Source organism: Rhinolophus sinicus, chromosome 2, assembly GCF_057876585.1.
Source record: "Rhinolophus sinicus isolate RSI-liver-muscle chromosome 2, RSI-T2T, whole genome shotgun sequence".
Taxonomy (NCBI): domain Eukaryota; kingdom Metazoa; phylum Chordata; class Mammalia; order Chiroptera; family Rhinolophidae; genus Rhinolophus; species Rhinolophus sinicus.
The window spans coordinates 29444212-29468710 of NC_142502.1; the positions used below are offsets into that span (position 1 = coordinate 29444212).

The 24499-nt window shown below is 38.4% G+C and overlaps 1 protein-coding gene and 1 pseudogene across 16 annotated transcripts in view; both read left to right on the plus strand.

The window, feature by feature from the left end:
* The first annotated feature begins 721 nt into the window (after positions 1–721).
* Positions 722–24499, plus strand: part of EPB41L2 (erythrocyte membrane protein band 4.1 like 2) — a 209511-nt gene continuing 185733 nt past the window's right edge. For 14 of the 15 annotated variants that reach the window (XM_074333587.2, XM_074333572.2, XM_019729401.3 and 11 more), the window contains exon 1: positions 3611–3781. The gene's annotated coding sequence lies outside the window, so the exon portion shown is untranslated. Of the gene's footprint in view, positions 860–3610; positions 3782–24499 lie in introns of those variants that run through there. The other variant, XM_074333571.2, reaches the window with a different exon arrangement.
* Positions 3798–8996, plus strand: LOC148758758 (uncharacterized; annotated as a pseudogene). Its single transcript, XR_016020184.1, has one exon. The product of XR_016020184.1 is annotated as an uncharacterized LOC148758758 (transcript).

A 24499-nucleotide genomic window follows, 5' to 3' on the forward strand; every position in this document is an offset into this window, starting at 1 on the left:
GGCCTGGTACATAATGATACACAGATTGTTAAACTGAAATAATACATCTTTGTTTTATCCTTTCCAAATGTAGCTTTTTTGGGGGGTTGGGCAGATTTTTATTGGACCTATCCTAGTTCTGCTTTCAGTTCTAGGGAGCAATTGACCGTGAGATCCCATGGAGAGCAACTGTGGAGATTCTGCTCCGTTTTACAGGAATCAGCATGTCCAGGCTTCTTCCTTGTCACTGAGCCAGATGAAACAGGGGTGTATGCATGGCACAACTCCAAATGCAATTGAGGGAATACCTTGGTTTGGCAGGCTGGAGATGCTTGTACCTGTTATTAGCAATAGTTGGGAGTGGCCTTTCAAAAGGAGATTATCATCACTCAGTGTGACTTAGATAGAAAAGGGGACATGTGATGCTTTTGAGGAAAACCTGTGGAAATTTTTACAGCAGATATAAAATAGAAGAGTTGCCTGAGGGCAGACTCTAATATTAGACTCGGAAAACATGGCTTCTGGGGTGAATTATTTACCAAGATGGCTGCCAACAATTTTTCCCATCACTGTACACATATTCCACTCTTCCTGGCAAGTGGTGAAGTCTATGATTCCCTGTTCTTGAATTGGGGCTGGCTCTCTGACTTGCTTTGACCAACAGAATTGAGCGTAAGTGATGCTGTGTGACTTCTGGGCCTAGGCTTTAAGGGCCTTACAGATTTTGTTTTCATCGTCTCAGAAACCAAGTGCCGTGTGAAGAAGTCTGGGCTATCCTGCTAAGAGGCCACATGGAGAGAGAGCGGCCCTGGAAGATAAGAGTCCAGGTGGAGGAGAAATTAGGCTTCCCAGTTGACGGGCAGCACCAACTGCCAGACATGTGAGTAAGGCCATCTTGGATCCTTTATCCATAGTTGAGCCTCCCAGCCAACACCACATAGAGCAGAAATGAGCCATCTTGTTGAGACCTGCGTGAATGCCTACCCCAAAGAATTATGAGTAACAAAATGATTATCATTAGGGGTTATGCAGCCATAGATAACTGAAAGAACTCCAAGGACTGGCTGGGTGATAGTGTGACTCCTGCTGGCATGTGTGTGGTGTCTTTGTTTCTTAGGGCAGTGGAACTGGGAATGCATGCATTCCTGGTGAAGTTTGAGATCACCTCAGTGTGACAGAACATGAGAATACTTTGTCAGGTTTTCCTGTCTGTGGACCATGTCAAGGAAGGGCAGGTTCACAATCCAGAGCCACTCCAATACTTCCACCTGGTTGGGCTTGGCACCCAGAAAACACAAAGATAAAAGGTAAAATCAAGATTTCTGAGGAGCATGCCGGTGTGAGTGCATTGGTAAGAAACAGCACTGAGGAGGTCTTGGATAAATTTCTAGTCTAAATCGCCAGACTGGCTTTGCTTGCAGGTAGCGCTGAGGATTGAGGCTGTGTTGCTAAATTTAGATGTGATGACTCTCAGGATGGGATTTCTGTCTTGTTCTTTGTGTCAGTCCCTTGCCTGTTAATCCGGTCTTTCTAGTGGGGAGATCCAGCCTTGCTCGTATCAGTCTTTTCCTGGGAATTAATTTAGTGTCTGAAGCACAGGCTGGTAGCTCTGCCCCGTGCTGCCAGTGTTCCAGCTTGCCTGCAGCATTAGATAGCACCTGTTCAGGACTTTGTCCTGCTTGTCTGTCCAAACCCCTCTTCTCTCCCTGTTAAGACCTCCCTCCTTGCCCGGACTACCACCTGTTGTTTGCTGACAACTGTATGGTACCATGTTCCATCTGTTTTCTTCACTTCCTTATAGCTCTAGGAACTTGATTTTTCTACCTTCAGTTCTTGCCAGGCTCTCACCGAATCTGCTCCATTACATTGAAATGTTGGGACCAAGTAAGACTGTTCAAAAAACAAAGTCTAATTCTTCTTCCACACAACATCCTCTAGATACTTGATAGCAAACTTTCCATCACCTTTAATCATCTCTTTAGGCTAAATCTTGCCGGCTCCCACATTATCAAGGTCACCCATCTATGGATATAATATAGCTTGTCAATATGCCTTTTACAAGGGGGCATACAGAAGTGATTCACATGCTTCAACAGAGAACATAGTAGGGATATCGTTTCCTATGATAAAGGCATATTTTATATTTTATTCATTATGCCTACATTTATACTATTATTTTTCATTAGCGTTTTAAAGGGTTTCCAACTGGGATAGATCAAGGTTTCATGGGCCTTAAAACTTATAAAACTTTAGGGACTCTCTTTAATAAAATTTTCTTTTTTTTTTTACAAATATACAGTCAGTTTCAAGGCCTACGAAAATGAGTGATCCTGAAGCTTAAGTTTTGTAAGTTTCACTGTAAATCTGCCTCAAAGTTCCTAATAGTATTGTCTGGTAAAATTCCTAGCTTTTCTTTACCTGAACTGCTATCTAATCATGTTTCCTCTCTGTATTAGTGCACCTTATAAAGTATAACTTGGGTACTTAGCATATGAATGATCAAGTAAATTAACACACCTGAGGGGCTTAGAACACTGCCTAGCACATACAGCCTGCAATAAATGGTAGCTATTATTATTTTTATTACTTACTAGGAAGGACCTTAGCAAATAGTTTGTCTTCCTGACTCTTAATTTCCTCTTTGATGTAATGGAGATAATACTTGCCCTTCCTTTTTCATACAGTTATTGTGATCAAATGATAAAATATGTGAATGTGCTTTCTTAACTGAAATGCATCGTATACATGGAAGGTATTGTAACTGAGGTTTCATTTGACATTGTTAATTTTAGAAAAGGTTATGTTTAGGAAAGAAAAGAATACTTTGGCTGAGGTGGAGTCACTAAAGACCTCAGTAGAGGTGGGAGGAGGCAAAGGACAAGCGGTCCATCCATGTGTGGCAGATGCTGGAAGCAATGACCTGCACATGCCCTTCCACATGCCGACATTCAGAAAAAAATGAAGTAGAATCTGAAAGCGGTATAATTATACAAAAGAATAGAATAGGCGGTATTTTTTTTTTTTTTGGTATGTGTGTGTGTGTCTTTCCACAACTGACTTTGACCTAAGTCTCCAGCCTCTTATTCAGCCATACCCTCTCTGCTCTGCAATCCAGGCACTCAGGCCTCGCCTGGAGAAATCCTCCTTACACTTTGGGTTCAGCATAAAAGCTCCTCCTCCTTGGGGTTTCACCAATTCCTCCTGTCCTCCCCACAGGAAGAATAAATGGTTCCTTTTCAGTGCCCTCTCTGTGAAAGCTCTTCTACTCTAGACTGAGCAGGACCCGGTTTTCATGATTTCTGTGTCTCCAGGGCCTAGTTTCTTCTGCCACTAAATAGGTGATCAATAAAGGTTTAGTCAACGCATTCACTTTGGAGAAGTTTTAAAAGTTGATAAAAAGGGTATTTAAGGTCGAGATTCCCGGGTAAGAACGCCTTGCATACAGGCATTAGTGGAAGTTATTTATCCCAGGCAGCAGCGCTGAGGATGAGAGACCCTCCCACCCTGGGGTACCCAGCGACTGCTCTCAGTGAATCCCGCCCCCACCGACGGCGTGGCCTGGCGCTGGGGGCGTGGCGCAGCCCAAGGGGGTTTCCGCGCTGGGGGCACGTCAGTCAGGGGCGCGGGAGGGGCTTCCGCTGCGAGGGGGCGGGGCTGGCGCTTCTAGTTCTTTGACGGCCCCAGCCAGGGAATTTCAATTTGAAACCTAGCGGAGGGAGGAGGCGGGAGCGGCAGCCGGGCGGCTGGGGCTGAATCGAGACGGCTTCCCGCGGCAAGTGAGCTCCGGAGGTGCGGTGTCCGGGTAAGGAGGAGTGCGGGACTGCGGAATGGCGGGCCTGGGGCAGGGGAGCCCGGATCGGCTGACTAGTCCCTACGGAGCTGCAGGGTCGGCTCAGATTTTTCCTCTGGCTGCAGCTGGGAAGCTGATCCTGGGCAGGAAGCGGTGGCGGGACGGTCCCACCGTGGGGGAGGGCGGCCCGCTTTGGGATTTTCTGCAGCTCCCTTTTCTTTCTCCCATCTCTACCGGACCCCATTCCCTCTCCGGAGCCCAGGTCCTGTTGCTTCAGGCCAGATCCTCACTTCTCCGCTCCACTGTGATCCTCTTCAGCCCTCTTGCCGGGAGTCGGGGCCGAGTCTCATCGTAGTTGGGAGAGGTGGGGGCTTGATGAGGATTGTGCCAGCTCCGCCGGGGTGCTGTGGGCTCAGGGTTGCGCGTCCCCATCCCCGAAGAGCTGCTAGAGGAGGAATCTGACTCCATCCTGGGCGAGGGCCGCGGCGCGAGAGCCAGTCTGGGAGCGTCCTCCCGCCTTCGGTCCCTGGCGGTGTGCGAGGAGTCTCCCGGGACACGGCGGCGCCCTCCAGGAGGATGATTTTGGGAGAGGAAACGCGGGCGGGGACTCTGCGCCTCCCTGAGGGGTCTGCGCGCGTGGGCACTGCGGGGAGCCGGGCGAGGGCCGCGTGCCAGCCCCATGCGCCCCGCGGGTTCGGCCCTGCGTCCGCCGGCGCCAGGGCGGAGAGGGACAGAAGCTTTGCACTCTGATCCTTACGATTCCGACACCCAGCCATCTCACCACAGATGGCTTTTATTCTGCCTCCGGGGCTTGGAACATTTTTAGGTGAGCTGCAGGAGAAGGACGAGGAGGAGAGGAGAATGGAGCGGGCAGAGTTGGAATTGCCGTCCGGGACCACATCCTTAGCTCGAGACGCTGTACCCAGCAGCCGGGAGGAATGTCTGCATAGGGACGTTGGTCATTATAGTCATAGGGACGTCGGTCATTATGCCTCCCAAGATCGCTAACCTCCCCTGAAGGCAGGTTTTTTTTTGGTGAGGTTAGAAAAGCTCTGGCTTAGTCTGTTATTTTTGGGAAGGGTCTCTGTGTGGAGCCCTCCCTACGGCTCGAGACAGCTTAAATTGGATTCCCCATCACCACAACCGTTGCCCCTGTTTTAAAGAGCCCTGGTGGATGGGAAAGAAGGTGGATACACATTTTTCTCTTTTCTGAATCACGTCTTTCCCTCAGTTTCTTGAACTTCTTGCATCTGAATGGCATGTGTGTGCCAGGCGTCCTGTTCTTGTAACTGTTATTTAAGCTTTTTTCTTTCAAACTGACTCTCAAAGTTTGTCCTTTATTATTCCATTTTCTTCAGTTCCTTCTTTACTTTTCCCCTTGTTTTTATTCTTTTCTCACGGGAATCAATTATTTCTATAGTCTCTATTTACAATACTGTGTTGAGAATTAGTATTTTAGTTGGAGTTCTATCACATTACCCCTTGGGTTTAGCACTTGAGGGGAACTGAGTCAATTTCTTGGTCGCGGAGCTGGGATTTAGAATTCTCAGCTCGGAACAGGTTTTACTGGGAAACAAATAGCACGACACTTAATCCTATTCAGTTTCCATTTGCAGGCTCATTGCCGTGAGGAATCACTGGATTGCTGTTGCAGCCACTGATGGGGCTGCATTGCAATGCAATCTTGAATTGTGATAAAGGTCAACCCAGTATATCCATCAGGCTGACACACCTTTAAAAGAGCATGGTTGTGTCACCAGCAAAGCTTGAGTGATCTGTCCTATAATTCAATGTGAAAATTACCATCAAACTTCAAACTTCAGACCTCTTTGGAGGTCTTTGTATAACTGTACATGGGAATGGCTTGGAACAGTGGCATGGATTTAGGGTTAATTTAATCCTATCCTGTCTTCCTCACTTTTTTGGGCAGAATTCCCACTGAAGTCAGTAGTGGTCTTGTGTGCAGAAGGGCTGCTGAGAACAAGAGGCTGCTCATTTAGAGTAACGGGAAAGGATAATTTCTTTCCTTTTTAAAACATCCCTCTTTAAGAAAGACCTAGTCATAACAGTTTTTTAATCTTTTACCTCTAGTTGAAGTAGCTAGAACAGTGTGTACAGACCTTCCAGAGAAAATACATGGATGAGTTGAGCTGTCATCAACCTCAAATTCTTGATATCTGAATTGGATGGGAATTGCTTAAAATGATTAAAAGCGGTTAAAAAATTCATTTAACAAAGCTCAAATTTCAGTAAAATTATTTCTAACTTGTGTAAAAATTTTAAACTGCTATGGGATATTTTCAACTCACTATGTATATTAAACTGGGTATGTATACAACTGCGCATGTATATTAAAGTCTGAAATTCTAAGTAGAAAGCAAATTAGGAGATTTAGGGGACGAATCTAGAGAGAGGTTCACCCAAAAATAACTATTCAAATATAAAACAAGGAAATTCAGGTAGCGCTTGCGGTATTTGGAGAGTTAGTACAGTTTTCATATGTAGTGACTCTCTGGGCCCATCATTAGATTTGTGAGCACTTGGAAGTTTCCAAGTTAATTTTGTGCTGATAGAGTTGGTGAACTTGTTAGGTCCTTTGCTTCTTAATGTAACATTCTTGTGGTTCACCCTTTTCAAATTACTAGTTATAAAGAATTGAGTTTAGAAAACCTATCTAGTCACCAGATTTTAAAAATAGATTTTTAAAAATCGTAACCATGTCCACGTGTACTACCCAACCACTTGCTTTCAACTAAAAATACTTGCAAAGATGACAAAGCAGTCCTCAACCAAAATATTTATTGGTAAAATTACTCTGTAATTAGTAATATTGTATAGTTATGTTTAGCATCAGGTTTTGCTCTGAATCACTACTCTCATATTACTGTGGTAGAGAATTACAAAGGTTCTATCTTTGCCATTTTATTTAGGAATGTGGGATTTATATTTTATATAACAGAATGCTAAATATTTTTGAAAATTTGACTTTGTTTCTGTTTCCACAGGAAAGTGTATGCCTTTGTGTTTTTTTGAACTGAAGTAACCTGTTTAAAAGCTGTGTGTGGACTTTTTGAGAAGTGTGAATTTCTAGTATTTTTATAAGACAATAAAATAGTTTATAGGGATCAATACGGCTGAGAGTCAAACTTTGCATTTCTAAAATCTGTATTGTTTACTTGGAGAAAGCAAAGGAAATGGTCCTACCTTCCCCCTCCCCCATTTAGAAACATTTCCAGTGGCCTTGTTGTTTGCTTTTTCAGATTCAGAATTACTGTATTTAACCACTGGGTACCCTTACAGATTTAAAAGCCTCAAGTAAATGTTTATGCTGGCTTCAGTAGTCAGCAAATACTAGCCAAACCTTAATTTACTGCCCTTTTATAGAATCTTGGAATCTCAGGGCTAGACCTTTAGGAGTCAGCAAATCCATTTTCAGCCCTTCCTTCCCTCCCCTCCCCAACATACAAACATTACCAACTCTTTGGAAGGCCTGAGTTAATAGAAGACTTGTAGATGATTCCTCCAGATTCCAGACTGAGCATCCTTTGGGAATGCCATGTTTTGGCACAAACCAGCAACTTGATATTCTTAGGATTTCTATCATTCTCTGACAAGGCAGTGCCTCAGACTAAAATCTAAAATGGAGTCAGCGCCTGGTGTCATTAACCACAGGGAATGGCCTCCAAGTATAAATAATATAGCTATTTAGAAGTTATAGGTAAGCCAAAAAGTAAAGAAAGAAATCATCTCTAATATTAGCAAGAAATAACTGATAGTGATAACCAATGTTTTTAAAATTTTTTTTAAATAAAGTGTATGTTTGTATATTTTGTATGAGAGAGGAAATATGTGTGAGGGAACCCTCTCTCATACAAAATACACAGACATACACACTTTAAAAAGTACATTTATTTGTGATGTGAAGCACCTGTAACATTGTCGTTAATAAATTTGATGAATCAATTTGTTGAACTTTTATATAATATGTTGGAGAGCTTTTAGTGAAGATTCCTTGAAAGTTGGAGTTGACTTTGTAGAACCTGGTACTATTTCTTATACGTAGAAATGTCATATACGTAGTATTTCATATAGGGGATTTGCTTTTCTTTCTACTGAATGTTTCCCCTTGTTTTGTGGTTGGCTTGAGATCTGTGTGGGTTTCTTAGATGTGTGTTTTTCATGTCTAGAAGGGTAGATAATCTGTAATATATATATTTCTCTAAATACCTAATGTTTGGGATAGTATTTATTTTAATGAGAATTTTAGTGATTTTTTTTCAAAATTCTTATTTTTAATGTAATGTCTCTTACCCCTTAGTATAGTGATAGAACTCATGTGGCCTATGAGTGCATTCATACTCCTTCTGTTTTTTTTTTTTCAGAGATTAAAATTGGGCTAATTTCATATTCTCAGTTACTTTAAAAATGAAAATGTGTTTTCATTTCACATATACTTCTCTGCACTTTGGTATTTTTTCCACTTTGGCATATTAGAGTCATAAAGGTGTAAATGTGTATAGATTGTCTCTCAAATGATCTTTTTAGTAATATGGAATCAATTTGAGGAATAAGAATTATCTTTTTATTCACTCTGAGAATTATCTTAAGTAAGATTTTCCTCTAGGTAGCCAAGCTGACATTTTGCATACGTAACTTAGTTCCATGTCATGGGGATGGTTTTAGTTCTTTCCAGTTTAAGAACCAGAGGGCGTGGAAAAGGTTCCAAAGTGACTTTTTCACTGTTCATCTGTGGAACCTTATCATCTAGATCAGGTAGAGAAGTTCATTGTATCTAAACGAAATCTTTCATGCTATGATAAAAAACCCAGTTTCCTTTTGCTTTGCTCTTTTTATGGCCTCACTATCTCCTCCATGAAAGAATTTTCAAATACTTAAAAGACTTATGACCCTCTAATTACCTTTTTCCAAGATAATTGTGATTTAAAATTTTTTTCGTGTAGGTCTGATTACCCAACTTTCAATCATCTTTTGCAAGCCCCAAATTCAGGTTTTCTGACCTCCTGTTGAGCTGGACTCACCACCATGATAAGAACAGTACTGAATTTAATCATATTTTTAGTTTCCTGTGTTCTACCAATGTAAGTACACTTGCTTGCAGATATTAAATTAAAATGTAATTTACACTCTGCCATAATTTTTAGGTTCTTTTTCTTTTTTGCCCAAACAGGATACTTGTTTTTCACCTTAGATTCATCTACCTAGAGGACCAAAAGGGAGTGTGGAGATCATTTAGTTCAGACTCCACCTGGGGTGGGGAGTGGGGCTAGTGGGGAAGGTGTTGCCTAGGGTGGGCCTCAGGGGTTCACAAACTGCCTGAGACTGTATGTAAATTGGTGTGTGTATGTGTGTCAGACAGAGAGAGAGAAAGAGAGAGAGAGAAAAGGAGGAGATTGAAAGAGAGATTTTTGGTAGCAATTTTTGAAAGGGTTTTGGGAAACAGGAAAGATTGAAAACTGTTTATCTAGTTCAGTTCTTATTTTTGGGATTAGAAAATAAAAATCTTAACTGGTATTTGTTTGTTGTTGTTGTTGTTTTTTTGTTCGTTACCCTATTGCACTTTCATCACTGATTCCCCCTGCCCTTATGTCCATTCAATCAAATTCTTTTAGTTGTCCACTTTTACCCAATTGCCAAGTTTAAACTGAGTTCTGATATAATCTTGGCCTCTTACAGTCTTACCTGTGAATTTAACAAATGGGCTTTTTATTTCCTCACAAATTTCTTTGATGGAAATCTTGATTAGAAGGGATCAGTAACAAGTCCACACTATTTGGTGCTGGTTAGACTGACGCATACGTCCGCGTAACCCTGGGTAAATTATTTCTCAAAGCCTCAGTTTCCTTATCTTTAGTATGGGGTTAATAATCATAACCTACCTCACAGAGTTATATGAGGGTTAAATCAGCTGGCGCTTATAAAGTGCTTCACATGGTGCCTGGCATCTGGGAAAATTGTTAGGTTAAGAAAAAACCCAGTGGGTTGATTGTGAATATGTGGTAAGCAATTTTTTTGCAGTGGTCAGGAATAATTATCTGTGTGGAAAAACAGTCTTTGCTATGAAACTGTAATTTCCTGTGGTGATCACAACTTGAGACCACTTTTGAACAATTTCAATATAGTATCTCTAGAATTTTTGAACTTTTAGAAAACTTTGTCCTAAGAAACTTTCCACCTCTTTTAGTAGCATACAAAAGAGCGTATATACATACATACATACATACATACATACATACGTACATATATATATAGCAAAGCTGTTTGGATCTAGTTTCAGTAATACAGGGTGTTCATAAAATTTTCCTGTGCTTAGAGACCGAAGAAAGATGCTGACAACTCTAGCATTACATCAAGAGTTTGTTAAGGGAATTTATATACAAGGCGTGTCTTGGGTTGATGCAGGATGGCATGGATATCCTCTGCTGCATGGCAGGCGCTAAAGAATTATATAGAAGACGGCAGGATGGATGGGTTACTGGTGTGTGACCCGCCACAGATAAAGGGAAAACGCCTTACATGCTTACCCTGGGCAGGGCAAGGGCCTGTTCCAGGAACCAGCAAGCAGTGGGGCGTTGGGGAGGGGTTGATCGGACAGTCTCTGCGGGGATTTACAGGAAGCAATCGCTGTTCTGGCCTGGATCTAGCTAGCTGATCCCACAGTGGTCACACCATAGAACAACCTCTCCACACCGGGAGACTGTAGCCTTTTTTGTTATGTTGCCAGAGGTAACTGATTCTGAGTGTAAAATATGTACACATCTGCTGTGTTATACCTTCCTCTCTCTATAACTTCAGTAAGCTTGCTGAAAGAAAGCTGTGAGCGGAATTTTTATTGATAGTGTTTAAATCTCTTCATGTGGCATTAAAATGTGACCTTTATACATCTAGTACATATTTTTGTATGTGAAATATACCTGCAGATGTATTTTCCTTCAACATAGTGCTTTCACTTTAAATTAGTTGCCAAATTAAGAAATCAAGAGGTTTGACATAAACTTCTTTATTTTAGGCTTCTCTGGAAAAATTGGAGCATCTTGGGCCCTCTTGGGAAACACTGGGCCCATGGACCTCCATTTCACCAACCATCAGCTAGCCCTCAGTAGTCACCGCCCCATCTTGCACAAGTCATTCTCTCCCTGCTTTGCCAGAGTCTCTCCCATTTCCTTTTGTTTTACCTGTAGACCTTTTTCATTTTTTTGCGTTAGATATCTGTTGAATTTGCACCTCTTTTACTAAATACCAATTGAAAGATGCAAAAAGACCTAGGTCTGTATGGCTTTAAAGTAGGGGTTCCTGGCAGTGGGATTTTTTCTACCTGTTGGTCCAGCAGTCATTTCCACTGCTCTCTTTGTGAAGACTGACCTTTAGGTCACTATCAGTCATAGTTTATGGAGCCCATTTAACAGTGCCCAGCACACAGTAGGCTCTTAATAACATGTGGAAAGAATGCTCTTTCTAGTTTCCTCCTAGACTTAATGACTCATTTCATTGTCCATAAATAGATCGCTTTTTCTTTGAAGCCTAGTGTTATACTTCAGCAGCCCTACATAGTTGTACCTCATTTGTATTTTATTTGGCTTTTTAAAAAGACTTCTCATTTCATCATTTAATATTTTAGTATGTATCTCTAGCAGAGAAGAACTCTTGTAAACATAAGTGGAATACTGTAATTACTCTTAATATTGTCAAATATCTAATTGTTGATATTCAGTTATGTGAACTAATCATTTTTTTAAAAATTGAGATATATTGACATATAACATCATGTTAGTTTCAGGTATGCAACATAATGATTTGATATTTGTGTATATTGCAATGATTACCAATAAACCTAGTTAACCTTTATCACCACATAGTTTTTGGGTTTTTTGTTTTTTTTTGTGTGATGAGAACTTTGAAGGTCTTTTCTCTTAGTGGATTTCAAATATACAATAGAGTTTATTAACTCTAGTTACCATGCTGTATATCACATCCCCAGGACTTACTTATTATTTTATAACTGGAAATTTGTACGTTTTGGTCCCCTTTACCGATTTTGCCCACTCCAGACCCCTCACCTCTGGAAACCACCAATATGTTCTCTGTATCTCAAATATCAATTTTTGAAAAAATTAGTTTGAATCAAGATCCAGTTAAGATCTACACATTATTGTTGGTTGATATAGCTTTAAAGACTAATAAGCTAGAGTTTCCATTTTATCTCATTTTTCCTTGCAATTTATTTGTTGAAGAAACTTGATCAGTTGTTCTGTGTAGGTTTCTCACAGTCTTAATTTTGTTGACTTCAACCCTGTCGTGTAGTAAACCTGTTCCTCCGTCCTCTGTATTTTCTTTAAAATTGGTAGTTGGATCTAGAGAGTTTGGTCTAATTCCTCTCCCCCTCTCTCCCGATTCCTCCACTGGTGTAGGCTTCTATTTTTCTATTTGATGCTTCTTGCTTACTTTGCTTCCTGCCATCATCAGGCTTCAGATGCCCTCACATCAACTGCTTTGTCCTCTGCTTAATCTGTACTGGAAAAACGCATTTCATGCTGGTGGGTTGGCTTTGTTGTAGGTTCCATTTTAAATAATTCAGTAAGACCAGGAGCACTGATAATCAGTAAACTTGTGAAAAAAGAAGACAAATAACTATTTTTGAAGCACAGACTGTAAGCCAAGTACTGTAGTTGGTACTTAACATGTTAATGTCCCCGATCCTTCTTGCAGCAACACGTTGAAGTTGGTATGTGGTTCGTTTTACAGATGAAAAATTGAAGCTTAACCATTGAATAATTTGCTCAAGAGCACCCAGCTTGTGTGCTGCTAAAAAATTCGGTTTCTTCTGCTAGGAAGGTCCAGTTATTGCTTTTAATTGCTTGATGCTATTACTGTGTAGAACTTGAAGTTTTTAGGAATTAGTTGGCGTCTATAGTTTCTGACTTTTATAAAAGACAAGCTTGCTTTCTTAACTCATTTTCTGAATCCTAGCTTTTTTTTTTTTAAAGGTATGATTATTAAGCCACCTTAGTACTACTTTTTATTGTGTGATGCTGGAATCATGCTGAAATTGGGAGTACCCTTTATCTTGTTTTTCACATTCGTAAAACTAGTAGACTGTTTCCAGTCTGATGTTTCAACATGAGAAAAATATACCAGAGTATAAAACACGTCAACATAAAGTGTGCCCCTCCCTTTTGTCTTTCAAGTGGTTTTACACCTTTTGCTATTTTATTTACAGTGCAAATGGCATCCCCTAGGGTGCTTGTAATATAGGTAATGCTATAGGGATTATAAGGAAAAGCGGCAGATCCTTGCCCTAGTTCCTTTAAATGACAGATTTCTGCTTCCCAAAGGCAACCACTTTTCAGTTCTTTTGGTTTTATTATCTGGTGTATTTTCTCTAAATAACACAATTTTCTTGTTTTTTGATTTTTCCATTTTAGGTAATAACTATTGGCTTTCTACCTGGGCTGGAGTAGCCTCCTGTACCAACTCCCTCTTCCCATATACAGACCCACATGCTTCTCTCACTCTATAACATATATGCAGCACCTAAGCCATATAAAGTGCATTGATTGCATGTACTTTCTTTTACAACTTTTGTTTTATTCTGAAGTTAATTGTCTTATTTCTCAATTTCATAGTTTTCTTTGTTACCCATTCTTAAATTAGCCCTAAACTATGTTGAACACTATATTAACAGCCATTTTCTTTTGTTCTTGGAGACATCTTTTTGAGCCCTCCATCTTCCTGGTCTATTTTATTTCTAGAGCTGCTGTGTATCTGTATTCTGGGAATTCCCTTTGTGTCTCTTCTTGGGCTTCCAGGTTCCTGGGCTCCATTTCCCTTTTTTAACTCTTACTTTACACAGGTACATCCTCCAATAGTTTCCCTAGGCAGCACAAATGCAAGGTGAATTTCTTGGGATCTTGCATGTCTAAAAGCAACTTTTCCCACTCTTAAAATGCCTTTCTGTACTCTCAATTTGAATGTTTTTATAGTTTGGCTGGGTATAGAATTCTAAGTTAGTTATTACTTTCCCTCTGAATGTTGAACGCATAATGTATTCATTGCTATTGAAAAGACTGATGCAATTCTAATTTCCGCTTCTGTATGTGTGGCTGGTTTTTTCTCTTTAGAAGTTTTCAGGATTTTCTCTTTGAACTTGGTGTTTTGAAATTTCATGATGGTGTATCTACTGGTATGGGAAGTTTTTCATTCATTGTGTCCGGCACTCATTCAGTGGGCCCTTTCAGCTTGGAAACTCTTGTCTTTCAGAAATATATTTCTATGATAATTTCTTCCTCTATGTTCTCTGATCTTTCTGGAACTCCTGTTATTTGGATGTTGAATTTCCTAGATTGACGCACCAATTTGTTAACGTTTTTTTCTCTGATGCCATCTCTTTCTCTTTTTGTTCTGCTTTTTGGGAAATTTCTTCAATGTTTCTTCTAACTTCTCTACTGAATTTTTTTGTTTTTCTATTTTCTAAGCTGGTACTGGGTCACTAAATTTTCTTTTTGATAATATCATTTTCTTTTTTCATGTATGTAATATCTCCAATTGTGCCCTACTTAATGAACCTTTGTACTTGCTTTCCATCTGTCTGAAATGCTCTTCCCTTATATACTTGCATGGTTAACTCCCTTAGATCTTTGCTCTCCATGATCATGTATTTGAAACTACTGTACAGCCGTACTCCCACCCCTACCCCAGCACACTCTAAATCTCTTCCTTGTCTTTTCTTTCTTTTATAGTATGTATTATTATCATATGATCCACTACATATTTTACTTTTTGTTTATTGATTGGCCCCTCACTGGAATATAAGATGCATCAATGCAAATATTTTTGCCTGTTTTGTTAACCCCGTTATTTGCAGTACCTAAAACAGTGCCTAGCACAGAGTAGACCCTCTTTAAATGTTTGTTGACTGAATATTGGACCTCCTTGTTTTTTGTATAGTGCCTCTCATCTGCCCTCTGTGTCTGGGTTCCCTGATCCTAGAGCCGGCCTTCCTTCAGCTTCTCTAGAGAATGAACCTCCTGTCTTTTGGCTGCAAAGAATAGGGGGGAGAGGAAGGGGGAGAGAGAGAGAGAGAGAGAGAGAGAGAGAGAGAGAGAGAGAGAGAGAGAAGGGAGAGAAGGGAGAGAAGGGAGAGAGCTAGGGAAAGGAGTTTAAATGTCCCTTGTATTTACTTACAACTGGTCTTCTGTTTTCAGCTCTATCTTTCACCTCAGCCCTCAATGGCATTGCTTCTAGTAGGCTCCCACCAAAACAGGAATTCAGGTTTCAGCTTCCTTTGCTCTGCTAAATCAGTTACTCTACATCTGTTTTCCATCTTATAAAATTCTGTTGATATGTCTTATCTGCTGGCCTGTTCCTTCCTGTTTTTTGTTTTTTATGTTTGTTTCTGTTTTTTGTAGATTTGTATCTTTTTGTAAAATTCCTTATTGTCATTTTAATGTGGTTTTAGGAAGAAGCAGAAATTAACTCAGGTTCAGTCCACTGATTTTAGGGTTTTAAATGGATAAAAATAAAATTCCCAAGATTACTGTGGTAAGGACTACAGCCATAATAAAATGGTCCTTTTTTTCAAGCCAGATGCTGAGATGAAATTTAGTTATGTGTATGTATAGTGAGAAAAGTCAGGAGATTTAGTCAACATCTAGAGTGGATGGGAGCTGATGACTGATAAGTCATTGAACAACAGGTGCTTCCTAGGAAGAGATCAGTAAATGTATTATATTTTTTTCCTGTGATATTTCAAGGATTAATTCAGTACAGACACTTACAAATCATACAATATACACTCAAACTAAATTTAAAAATACACAATAAGAATAAATTTGGTGAATGTGTATTAGAAATGGCCACCTTATTTTAGAGTTTACTGAATATCTTAGTTTATCTTTAGATAACGCATGGTTTGCATACATAAATTTAAATATTTTTTGAATACTGATTTGGTGATTGGAGGAAACTTGGAAATCAGGTAGATTCTATTAAATAATTTTAGGGTGAAAATTGCAATACTAGGGCATAAATAGGGAGTGGGAATTACACTAATGTGAAGACACACACTTTAGGGAATTTTGTGTATAGGGTTTGGGGAAAATGATAATAAAAATGGAGTTTCTGAATAAGGTAGTGGCTGTGAGGTCTGAGGAAGTTCCAGGAAAATCTGAAGTCTCATGTATGCATGTGGTTAGTGTTGGTTAAGTTTCCCAGTGGGTTTTAGAGATTTAGAAATTCAAATACTCTATTCATTAATGTAGAAGGTATCGCAGGCAATAGAACAGGACACTGTTTCCTCAACGTGTGGGATATGTTAAAATGATTTGAAGTGGTACGCATATGAATCTTTTGCTTAGAGTGGTTAAATATACGTATATGTCAGTGTGCATCAGAAAAATATACCGGTACTTCAAAACTACCATTTCATTGATATTACTTAGCATAAGGCTAAAGTAGGTATTTTTTAAAGTGACTTGATTTAAAGATAAATAAGTAATAATGATTTGGCAGAAATTATAAAGGATTGTGAATAAAGTTTGAGAAATGTTTGGTAGTTTCAAAATATGATTTCCTTAATCAAGGTGCATTGATACATTTTTTCTTTCTCCTAATAGATAACAGCATAAAACTGGGTATGGTGACTGTGGCATAAATTTCTAAGGGTATTCTTTCTTGTTTTTTATAAAACTATGTTTTAATTTGTCAAGTTTTTAAAAATCTTTTCAAAGTAAATTCTTAGAACATTTTCTCATTTGATTTTTTTTTCCCCTAAGCCATTTGCTTTAAATGACTTTAAACTTTTTTTTTTTAATTTTATTGGGGAATATTGGGGAACAGTGTGTTTCTCCAGGGCCCATCAGCTCCAAGTCATTGTCCTTCAATCTAGTTGTGGAGGGCGCAGCTCAGCTCCAAGTCCAATCACCGTTTTTAATCTTTAGTTGCAGGAGGCGCAGCCCACCATCCCTTGCAGGAATTGAACTGGCAACCTTGTTGAGAGTGTGAGCTCTAACCAACTGAGCCACCTGGCTGCCCCTCCTGAAGCTCAGCGGCAGCTCGTTGTCTTCAATCTAGTTATGGAGGGCACAGCTCACTGGCCCATGTGGGAATTGGAGGGCACAGCTCACTGGCCCAGAGGGAACAGCAACCCTCTTGTTCAGAGCTTGAGCTCTAATCACCTGAGCCATCGGCCGCCCTCATTTGATTCTTAAAACAATTTCATATCATAGGTCTTACACGTAAGAAAAGTGAGTCAGGAAGAGGTTAAACTTACCCAAAGTCATTCAGCAATTTAATAATGGAGCTTCAGGCATGGTCAAAGTCTCCTTGTGCAGAGTTGTTCTCTCTACACAGCGTGCTCTCTTACTGTTAATGGAGTTACCAATGGAAGTTTTCTTGGAGAACTCAGGCAGCCTGCCAAGTTTTGTAGCTAGAGAGCTGTCCTGTAACTTTCTTATATTTGTTTCTTGAGCCCTGAATGTAGAGAGAGCTAGGTTTTCCAAAAATGGTTTAATAAATGTGTCAACATTTTGAAGTACTATTGAAAAAACAAGGAATTAGAAGTCCTATGGGATTATTGAGAAATAGTTCCAAATGCCTTCTTCACAAGTATTTGAAAAGCAAGTGTGGCAGTGGTCATATGCTAAACAGTGGTGCATATTCAGCCTTCATTTTTGAAGCCCATTTTTATTATGATAATCTTTGACTTTTCCCTAGTATGCTCTGTTTAATTGCTTTTGACTCTTGTAAAACAGCTGTTAAATGAACATCTTCATTGAAAAATTATCTTTAATTCACTTTTGTTAACAAGAAAAAGGAAAACTTTGTTTTTTTCAATAAAATGAATAAAAATTGTGTATGGGAAAGGTTAAAGTGCGTAGTAACGAGTTGGATCTTTGTACTGACAAAGGAATCAAGAGTTTATCCATGAACTTGTAACCAGATATATTTTTGGATCTTGGCCATTAAAATCAACATCAATAAAGCCTGCATCTTAATTTCCTTAATGCCAAGATTGTCTGTTTTAAATTATGCACATATGGGAATGTGAATACATTTATCTTTCCCCCATATCCCTCCCACCCGCAAACAGAGAAATAAAGGTATCTTGAAGATATTCTTAACTCTTGCAACTGCAGTGAAGAGTCATAGATGTGGGCAGCATGTGTAGTGCACATGTGACTTCCAACTTTTCTCCTAATTGAGCCCAGTATACTTTCATCCCCAGTGCTGCAAGCTTAAATGGAAAGACTTGAGTGTGGATTCTAGAGCTTCCTAGAGATCTGTGATCTGTGTGTTTCTTGCTCTGTGCAGCACCCATGATAGCAGTGTAGGATAATGTGGCTGTTTTTTAAGGACCCTTTTTTATTAGATTTTTTTTAAAAGCAAGTTTTTACTGTATTGGATTACATATTGAAGTGTGTGTTTTTGTTTTTTTGGAAGAAAGTATGTACCATTGTTTGTTATAGACAAGTGTTTTTCTTTTTTAGACTTTTTATTATGGAAAATTTTAAATATATTCAGAAGTAGAGAGAACAGTAATGTGACATATGCTTACCCACCTTTGACAGTTACCAGCACATGGCCGGGCTGTTTCATTTATATTACCCTTCACTCTTGGATAATTTCCCTACCCAGATTATTTTGAAATCAATTCTAGGCATCATATAATTTCCTTTGTAGATAAGTAAGAAAGTAAGCTATCTCCCTCCTTTCTTTTTGGTATGTGCTTTCTGGTCTCCAAAATAAAGCTCATGTTCATTACTGCTTGTAGAAGTATAGAAATTAGTTCATTTATGACGTATTCTCATGTTTTTGCAATAAATATATGAATATTTTTTTGATCAATGAAAGCAGTTTCAAGTAAATATAGCATTGTGGGCATCGGAAATGCTCTAGGCAGTGCTAAAAAACCAAATGATTTCTAAACCAAATCTGAATCCGTCTTCGAATTCTGTGTTTTCCTGTTGATGTCTTATAAATTTTTTCCCCAAGTCTCCTGCCTTTATTTACACTAGATTTTAATGTTTTTAAATTTTTATTTTTTCTTTTCTCCCTTTCTTTCCTTCCTGCCTACATCTGTCTCACTTTCTCCCTCTCCTCCTCCCTCTCATTTTCTGTTTCTCCCTCCCTCCCTGTCTCTTATTCTCCATAGTTTAGTGACAATATGTTGGAATTAGACCAAGGGAAACATTTTTTTTTCAACTGACTGAATTTTAATGTGACTGTTCAGTTCATATAAAATCATATCAACCTGCCATGTGTATGGTCTGTCTGTCTGGCAGGTTAGAGGTGAAAGCACATGCCTCAAACATTGATCCTATCCTAGTTTAGAAAGCATATGTAAAACATTGGCATTAAACGTGAAACTGACTATAACTTAATAGTTGAGGTGCTTTTGCTAAGTAACACAGCAGGATAGTTTATATTTTAATTTTGTACTTTCATTAAAATATAGTTTATTCTTTCTTTGTAAAGACATTGCATGTTGAATTAGAAAATATTGATAGTAGATAATATTTCTTACATCCTTACTGTGTGTCAAATACTGTTCTAGAAGTATTACAAACTTTTACAAATATTTATTAATTTAATCCTTATAGTAACCCTGTGGAGTAAGTACTGTTATTTTGGGTTTGCCTGATAAGAAAACTGAGGCACTACAAATGTTAAGTAACTTGCTCAGGGTTATTCAGCTAATTAATCCCAGAGCAGGGATTTGAACCCAGGCCATCTGGTTCCAGAGCCTACAGTCATAACAGCTGTCCTGTATTATCCCTAAGAATAGGTAAATTCCTTTTCACACCCTGTTCCTTCTCGAATTCCCCTCCCCCAGAGTACCTGTTTTGAACCAGAGCCAGTACTACACTTGTATTAGGGGATAATTTGATCACTGGAGATAGTTTTCAGTCAGAAACTTGAAAGCAGTTAGTTAAATTCTATGCATGTTCCTTTACTCGTTTCATTTATGAAAGAAAAAGTGGGGAAGTGGAAGCATGTAGGAAGTTAGGTGGTAACTGCTGATGTCTGTCTTCTTTCTTCCCCACTGTTTTTTAAAATGGAATGTTGAGTCCATCTAGAATGTTGACAAGTCACAAAGGAGTTGCTGAAGTCAACAGTTCAAAGGACCATTGAATGATCAAAATTTTTGTCTTCAGTTGAGTTTCTTGACGTGCCAGATGTATTCTTGGAACGTTGGCCATCATTGGTATGTACTGAAAAGTACAGACTTTGTAGGAGGTTGTCCTGGGTCTATAGTGACTGGAATTTTAACAAACCAGATACCTGATACTGTTTTTTGTTTTTGTTTTTTTTTCCCTTCCCTTTTTTTCTGAAAGGAGTAGTGGGTCGAAAGAAACTTGTTCTAGTCGCAAGCCCCAGTCCTAGTGTGACACGGAGCAAGTTATTTGCTTCTTGTGTCTGTTGTCTCTTAAGTGGCTCAGATGCCCTGAAATAAGTCCTACCTAATCCATGTAAGATGTAGTCTGTGCCTCCTTCATTTGTCTCTATTTGTGGAGAAAGTCATTTAAAGTGCCCTTCTTTAGAGGAAAACCAGACATAGGATTTTGGCAAAACATTTGATAAAGCTTTCATTGTATCTTTATAGCAACTTTGGGAAAAAAACTGTTTAGTGGAGGAAGTCCGTGTTGGTATTTGCTACTGAAATTTTAACCTTGGTCTTTTGTTATCCGAAATGTGTCTGCCGGTGATTTTTATGATGAAGACGAGGACTGCTGGTCAGATTTACAGATTTCATGGAAATTTGTAGGGAAATCTAGTAAGCCATACATAATAGATTGTCTCGTTAGATACAAAATTGTTTAAAACAAACAAGGTGAAATTTGTTGGAAATGAAAGTCAAGTGTACTTAATTATAAGCTACTTGAAAGAGTTCTGAAACAATGCAGTCTTGGTCTTTTCAATGTAAAGCTTTATTAAAAAGTGGTTGATGCTGTTTTATTTCTCATTATAAGATATGTTGACTTCTTGTCTCCCATTCAACTGAAATTGTTCTTTTTCAGGCCTGTTGTCAAATTATTGAACACATTTTCCCTTGTCTTATTTTTGACATTGTTGACCAACCATACTGTTTGAAAATATTTCTTGACATATTTACAGCTCTTTGTTCTACTTCTTCTATTCTTTGCAAACTTCTTTTCCTCCGACTATCCCTTCAGTTTTTCCTGTTTCCCAGGGTTCTACCCTCAGCATTTGATTCTTAGCCCTACTTTTGTATCATCCAAAGCTTTACCTACTATCATAATCTGTTAATGCAACTCTCTCCAGGCTAGGTCTTTCTCGTGAGCTCTGCTCTGCATCCTTATATGACTTACCGAAATCACTACCTCTATCTCAAACAAAGTTGTTAAGTGAATATGTAAAATATTTCGTGCAGAATGTAGGCTGTAGTTATTTTGCTTAGACCTGGAATATTTTGTTCATTTTTAGATGCTGCATTTTAAGGGGTAAGTAGCATGCACTAAATATATATTGTTCAATAAAAATGAGTGAAAGCTTAGACAAACTGAAATCATGTCCATGGAAGGGTTCCTGGGATGTTGAGGTCAGGAGGAACTGTCTATTGAAATAACTGGAGAGGTAAGACTTGCTGGGGTGGGGCATCTTGTTGAGAGCTATCTTTTGAGCACTGACTTTCAAACTTTTTTTTTTTTTTTTTAACAAAAGCACTGTAATAGATTTTTTTATATTGACCCCATTGTTCAGTATAATATGGAAGTCTGTGCGTATGTGAATAATAGAAACAAGTCTCATAAATTAGTCCTTAGCTGCACCATGTGCAGTATGCTCTAAGATTTTCTTTGCTAATAATAATAATAATAATAATAATAATAATGAATTCCGGTCAACAATTCACAAACTTGATTTCACAGCTCACCACTGGACTGTGATCGATGTTTGAAAAACCCATTTTCTGTGGATAAAAGTAAGAGATTTGGAGAAGGGACATTTCCTTCCTGGTTTGAGAACTTTTTAACAGAGCAGGCAGAGAATGGAGTGGGCTGTCTTGGGAGAGAGTAAGTTTCTCAGGGTTTGAAGGGTGGGGGATGGAACTTTGTGATCACTGATATGTCTTCTGAGTCTAAAATTTTATGATTCTCATTTTGTGACTTACTGAAATTTTAAGGTGATTAAAGTTATTTAGATGAAATATATTAATTCTGAATTTATTTGCTACCGTTCTACTTGCTTAAATAAAAAATGTCTCACTGTTCACTTGTAGACATGAAATTTAATTTAAAATTTTGTTTTTATTTTATTAGTTAACTTTATTATTTCCTTTCCTTTTTTTTCTTTTTATCAAAACGTTTTATTTTGAAAGTTTTAAACGTATACAGAAGTAAACTGAGTGGAATAATGACCCCTCCCCCACAATGCATTTCCATCACCGAGCTTTAGCAATCAAGTCATGGCTAGCCTTATTTTATCTATATCCCTGTTCACTCCCAACTGTATTATTTTGAAGCAAATCCCAAGCATCATTTCATATACATATATTTTAGCATATACCTCTAAAAGCTAAGACTCTTGAAAAAACTCACAGTACCATTATTACACCTAAAAAATTGACCAATAAATTCTTACTATCATTAAATAGTCACTCTGTTCAAATTTCCAATTGTCTATTTTCTTTCATAATTTTTTCTTTGAACTGGGATCCATATTAGGTCTACACATTACAATTAGTGATTCTCTGTAACCTGCAGGTTCTCTCGCCGTCTCTTTCATATTTCCTGAATTGTTTGTCCTATATCATTCCCACCATTTTTATTTTCCATATTTCATCCTTGTGGCATAGTTTAACCTGTTTTGACTCTGTCCTGTAAATTGGTACTTACTACAGAAGTTTTTTTTAAAAATCAGCTTCGGGTTCAATTTTTAAAATATTTTTTTTGCTATGAATATTTCATTGGTTCTGTTTTTTCTTAAAACCACTCAAAGGGTATACCAAAGCTAACTATAAAGGCGACTGGATTTTTTACTCAGTTCTAAATTTTCTGAAATGATCCTAAGACAAATACACCACAAAAACACATGGAACCACTTAGAAATTTGGGAAGATAATAATCCTCTGTAAATACCACATCCAAATACAAATTACACAAGAGTTTCTTCATTTCCAAAAAAGAAAGGGAGAAAGCAAATGCCTTGGTAATCCTTATAGACCACAAGCCAGGTTTTCAGTTAAAGTGAGACATTTTACAGTAAAATCAGTCTTGATTTTTCTAACACAATAGGAAACATTTCAGTTTTGCTAGTTAAATGTCCCACCCAGTAAGCAAGCATTGTGAGTGACTAGTTTTTTTTCCCCATTTTTTCTTGGCAGTTGGAAATGAAAGGATGAAAGTGGGAAGATGGGAAGTCAGAAAGCAACTAGTATATATGGGAAAAGAAATAAATGTGTTCAGCAGTGATCCTTTTGAAGGACATTCGTAATTCTTTCCCCCTACTTTTTATTATGCGAAGTTTCAAATGTACAAATGAATAGGGGAGATAGTATAATGAACACCCATATCCCCACCATCTAGCTCCCCCCACCCCCTCATGTTTAGTATACTTTCTGAAAGTTGGGTATAGGCTCACACTGCTATTCACCAGAATCTTCTCTTTTTCAATTGTTGCAAGCAAGGCTTGTGGCATAGGCCCCACATCTATTTTCTTGTTTTTGTCAGTGTTGGTAAATCTTTTGCTAGGTTTTAAATTAATTTATTTCGGTTGGTGTTCATTATGTTAGGTAGTAGGTAAAGAAAATTCTATGATTAGTGAAGATGCTCTGATTAGACTTAATTGCCTGTATTCTTTGTCCTTTTTCTTTAATTTTTTTTATAATGGAAGCATATACAAACATAAAGAGATAGGATAGAATAATGAATTTCCATGTACCCATCTAGCTAATTATCAACATACGACCATCTGTATACCTCTAAACCCCTGTCCCTCCACACTGCTCCATGTTGGATTGCAAATCCCAGATATTATATCACTTCATCCATAAATACTTTTTTATATGTCTGTGATGGGTAAGCATTAAGAAAAAAACAATTCCATTTCACAGCTGAAAAATTTAATATTTCCTTAATAGCAAATATTCAGTGAGTGTTCATATTTTCCCATTTCTTTCATAAATTTTTTATAGTTGATTTGTTCAAATTAGGACCCAAATAAGGTCCCTATTTTATTTGGTTTCTATATTTCTTAAATATATTAAGTTATTTCCCCCCCTCTTTTTCTGTTAGTTTATTTGAAGAATAAACTGTGCTGTTTATTGTGCGTTGAAGAAACTGTGCTGTTTCTTCAGAATTTACCACATTCTGGATTTTGTTGAGTATATCCCTGTGGTGCTGTTTAATGTTTCTCTCTTCTGAATTTCCTGTAAATTGGAAGGTAGATCTGAGGCTTAATCAGACTCAAGGTTGATTTTGGTGGTGGTGGTTTGGAGAATCCTTCATAGTTGTTGTTTATTTCTGATTACATCTCTTCAACAGATTCTCTTTTTGGAATGAAGGTTGGCTCTCTTTTTGGGATGAAGGTTTATCAGTGGGCTCAAGTATTGTCAGCCAGCTTGATCCATCCATTGTAAACTTTTCCGTCAATCTTTTGCCTAATAGTTTTTAGCAGCCATTGACGATCACTGCCTACATATTGTTTTCATTGCATTAACATTTTACCATATATTTTTTCTCTGAAGTAATTTAAAGT